Here is a 4,520-nt window from a genome sequence, read left to right as displayed (position 1 = left end):
GTATTATTGTGAGACTAACTGTAAAGATTTAACTGTATTATTGTAAGACTTTAACTGTAAAGATTTAATTGTATTATTGTAAGACTTTAACTCTAAAGATTTAATTGTATTATTGTAAGACTTTAACTGTATTATTGTGAGACTAACTGTAAAGATTTAATTGTATTATTGTAAGACTTTAACTCTAAAGATTTAATTGTATTATTGTAAGACTTTAACTGTATTATTGTGAGACTAACTGTAAAGATCTAACTGTATTATTGTAAGACTTTAACTGTATAATTTTAAGACTTTAACTGTAAAGATTTAATTGTATTATTGTAAGACTTTAACTGTATAATTGTGACACGTTAACTGTAAAGATTTAACTGTATTATTGTGAGACTTTAACTGTATTATTGTGAGACTAACTATAAAGATTTAACTGTATTATTGTGTGACTTTAACTGTATTATTGTGAGACTAACTATAAATATTTAACTGTATTATTGTAAGACTTTAACAGTAAAGATTTAACTGTATTATTGTAAGACTTTAATTGTAAAGAATTAACTGTATTATTGTAAGACTTTAACTGTAAAGATTTAACTGTATTATTATAAGACTTTAACTGTAAAGATTTAACTGTATTATTGTAAGACTTTAACAGTAAAGATTCAACTGTATTATTGTAAGGTTTGAAATGATATGAATATCACACACTAATCCTGATATGGATCTCTGTTCCAAACCTATGATCTGTTTGTTCATTTGTATAAATGACTATGCATTTTGTTTATAGTAGACAAAAATATTCAAATTGGCTATCATCTAGAGCCATGCTGCACAAACTGTGGGGTACAGCCTCCAAGAAGTGTGTGTAACTATGACTATAGAAACATGTATGAAATTACAACTTAAAAGTAAAGACATCTTAAAAACTACCATACAAATATTACTACTGTTAAGTAATAGAGTAATAACAATTAATGTGTGAAAATAATAGCTATATTAAATACACAATATGTTATACAGGGTTTGGGGGGGAGGGGTGCAACAAAGTGTATGTTTAGAAAATACGTTCACTCACCACTGGTCCAAAAACCCTAGTTTGAGAAGCTACAAATATATTTATATAATCTTAAAACTACGTTTATATGGAATATAGATTTTGTAGAATTATATATATATATATATATGTATGTATGTGTACTAAATAAATCTTAGTCTTATTTACTTATAAATTTTTTTTTTTTTGCAAAGTATACTATTTCGATGACGAGGAACCCACTTTGAGACCAATAATGGTTGGAGACGGCTTGAATGGGTAATGAATAAAAACTTTAATATAAGTTTAACATAATGGCAAATGTACAACGTTTTGATGATGACAAAACCTTGTTGAAGCGTTGTACATTTGCTGTTATTTTAAACTTATATTAAAGTTTTTATTCATTACCCATTCAAGCCGTCTTCAACCATTAAAATTATACTATTTGTTGTTTGTAACAAAAAAAAAGTTACAAAGTTGAATGTAATGAATATGTTGGCATTGGTTTTAGCTTCAAAACATGTTAATGGTGAATTAGAACCTGCATGTTTTATAATCATATGTTCAGATAACACCTTACATTGAATTTGGTTGGTTGGTTGAATTTTCTTTTTTACTTGTGGTTCAATAGAGAAAGTTTTGTTCTTGATAAAAAAAATCGTGTCTGACAACAGATTTTCTAACAGGTTGGCAGCTAGGCATTTGTTAAAATTGTTTAAAACAAAATCAAATCTTAGTTCAGCTTATTGATTTTGATACAAAACCATTGTAATTGGCTAGCCAGCAAAATATGTGTAGAAATACACTACGAAACCTAAAACCTCAGGTTAAAAATGTAAAAATTGAAAGATAATATTTGGTTAATGGTTTACAAAACAACTTTCTGCTTTACCGAAAAAGAAAAGTTTCATACAATACAAACTATTTTATTAATGAACTTTAGACTCTTGTGTAATCTTCATTAAACTCTGTTAATTCAGAAGTTTACTTTTTTCAATATTTAACTGTTTGTAGGGTATTGTAATTGAGTCACAATTTTTAATTATGTCTTTCAGCCAATACAATTAGTGTTATACTTGACCTTATGCTGTATTTTTATAGTTTACAGTGACATAATCCACAGTGTCACTCTATAGACAGAGACAATACAACTATTGTTATACTTGACCTTATGCTGTATTTTTATAGTTTACAGTGACATAATTCACAGTGTCACTCTGTAGACAGAGACAATACAACTATTGTTATACTTGACCTTATGCTGTATTTTTATTATATTTTACAGTGACATAATCCCTAGTGTTACTCTGTAGAAAGAGACAATACAACTAGTGTTATACTTGACCTTATGCTGTATTTTTATAGTTTACAGTGTGTTTGCACTTTACATCGTAACTGCTTAGAATTAAAACGATTTATTATTTTAACCATAGTGCTTTACATCATAACTTTATAAAATTAGAGCTGGTTAATATTTTACCATAGTAAAATTAGATCTCTTCAATGATTTCAACATTGAGCCTGAATCACCAGATGGAGACCAAACAAATGGAAGGGGACAGTGATATAGCTGAGGACAAATTGAAGTAAATGAAGCGATATACCCTCTTCTTGTCCAGACTGAACCCCCTACTACTAAAATGTTACCTTATCAATTTCCATCTTATGTTACAACACTGGAAGAGAAAGACCCAGTCACCACTACAACGTCTTCCAGTCGGAGAGTCTTCACTTGTAATTGGAACCACTACAATCTCTTTCAGTCGGAGAGTCTTCACTTGTAACTGGAACCACTACAACCTCTTCCAGTCGGAGAGTCTTCACTTGTAACTGGAACCACTACAACCTCTTCCAGTCGGAGAGTCTTCACTTGTAATTGGAACCACTACAACCTCTTCCAGTTGGAGAGTCTTCACTTGTAATTGGAACCACTACAACCTCTTCCAGTTGGAGAGTCTTCACTTGTAATTGGAAACCACTACAATCTCTTCCAGTCAGAGAGTCTTCACTTGTAATTGGAGAGATCTTCTTGGACTTTCAAAGTATTCTATGAATGTTTTACAATAAAAGCACTCATCCATTGTTTCTCATACACGTGTCTGGAAATCTCTGTCTTTGTTGTTATTCACTCGTGTACCCTCTTAATAAAATTTTCAATGATATTCCAAGTAAAATACGTGTAGTTCGTGAAAATTACTGAAAGATTTTCCCTAAACTGTAACTAATATTTTGTATATTTTACAAAGCATTATTAATTTAAGCTTATTTTATGTTTTTATTCTGGGTATTTTTATCCACTGAATAAATATTTTAATGTAAACTATTTTTTTAACTCTGACAGAGTGTTTTTTATTTGTGTTTGTTAAATATGATATTGGATCAGAAGATGTCGAGATTAATATTGTATTTCATACTCACTAGATGGCAGCACAAATGCGCATGTTCTGAACCCTGATGTATAGATCAGCGGTTTTGAACCAATACTGGAGTGCATAAACTGGTGGCTGAAAGTAGCAAAGCCGAACGTTAGAGTCTGATTTCTCAATATGCAATTACTGGATATTATAAAATAGTTACTACTTTAGCTTATAAATAATTGAAGATTTATATCCTGTAAGCTGTTAAACTAATACCTCCCACCTACAGTTCAGTTATTTTTACATTCTTCACAAGTGATGTTGCTTATATCGGATAACAAGACACTAGTATAACATACAGCGATTTTAAAACAAGTGAAGGAATACTTGGTACCTTTTGTTTAATGTTTCAAATACCTGAGGTAAGATAACTCGAGGAACGAAATGGGCGATTACTTAGACAGAGGGACACGCCCGGACCATTCACCGCCTTTATTGAAAGGGTATGATTGCTTGTTCCATTTTGTTTTTTAAATGAATTCCTACGAAGGGAGTTATATGTTTTATAAATCCCCCTGTCTCTGGTCTTGTTGGGTTTTATGTACTCTATCTCAGGACTTGCAGAGTTGTATGTGCCCCTTTTTTCAGGTCTTGCAAGGTTTAATATACCCAATATATCAGGACTTGAACGATTTAATATACTCCATATATCAGGTCTTGTAAGGTTTAATATACCCATATATCAGGACTTGAGAGATTTAATATACACCCTAACTCAGGTCTTGCAAGGTTTAATATACCTCCTATATCAGGTCTTGCAAGGTTTAATATACCCCTATATCAGGTCTTGCAAGGTTTAATATACACCCTAACTCAGGTCTTGCAAGGTTTAATATACCTCCTATATCAGGTCTTGCAAGATTTAATATACTCCATATATCAGGTTTTGCAAGGTTTAATATACCCCTATATCAGGTCTTGAAAGATTTAATATACTCCATATATCAGGACTTGAACGATTTAATATACCCCATATGTCAGGACTTGCAAAGTTTAATATACCCCTATATCAGGACTTGAAAGATTTAATATACCCCATATATCAGGTCTTGCAAGGTTTAACATACCCCATA

General features: G+C 31.0%; 1 protein-coding gene across 3 annotated transcripts in view; it reads left to right on the top strand.

Annotated features, from left to right (window-relative positions):
• LOC106467836 (tRNA wybutosine-synthesizing protein 3 homolog) overlaps positions 1–3,120 on the top strand; it is an 11,009-nt gene extending 7,889 nt beyond the window's left edge. Inside the window, exon 6 of one of the 3 annotated variants that reach the window (XM_022396035.1) lies at positions 2,564–3,120. The gene's annotated coding sequence lies outside the window, so the exon portion shown is untranslated. Of the gene's footprint in view, positions 1–2,515 lie in introns of all 3 variants that reach the window. The other 2 variants (XM_022396036.1, XM_022396034.1) reach the window with 2 other exon arrangements.
• Positions 3,121–4,520: the final 1,400 nt, after the last annotated feature.

The sequence above is a fragment of the Limulus polyphemus genome, unplaced genomic scaffold, assembly GCF_000517525.1.
Source record: "Limulus polyphemus unplaced genomic scaffold, Limulus_polyphemus-2.1.2 Scaffold2761, whole genome shotgun sequence".
Taxonomy (NCBI): domain Eukaryota; kingdom Metazoa; phylum Arthropoda; class Merostomata; order Xiphosura; family Limulidae; genus Limulus; species Limulus polyphemus.
Note: the sequence above shows the minus strand (reverse complement) of the source record. Positions and strands in the feature narration are given on the sequence as shown.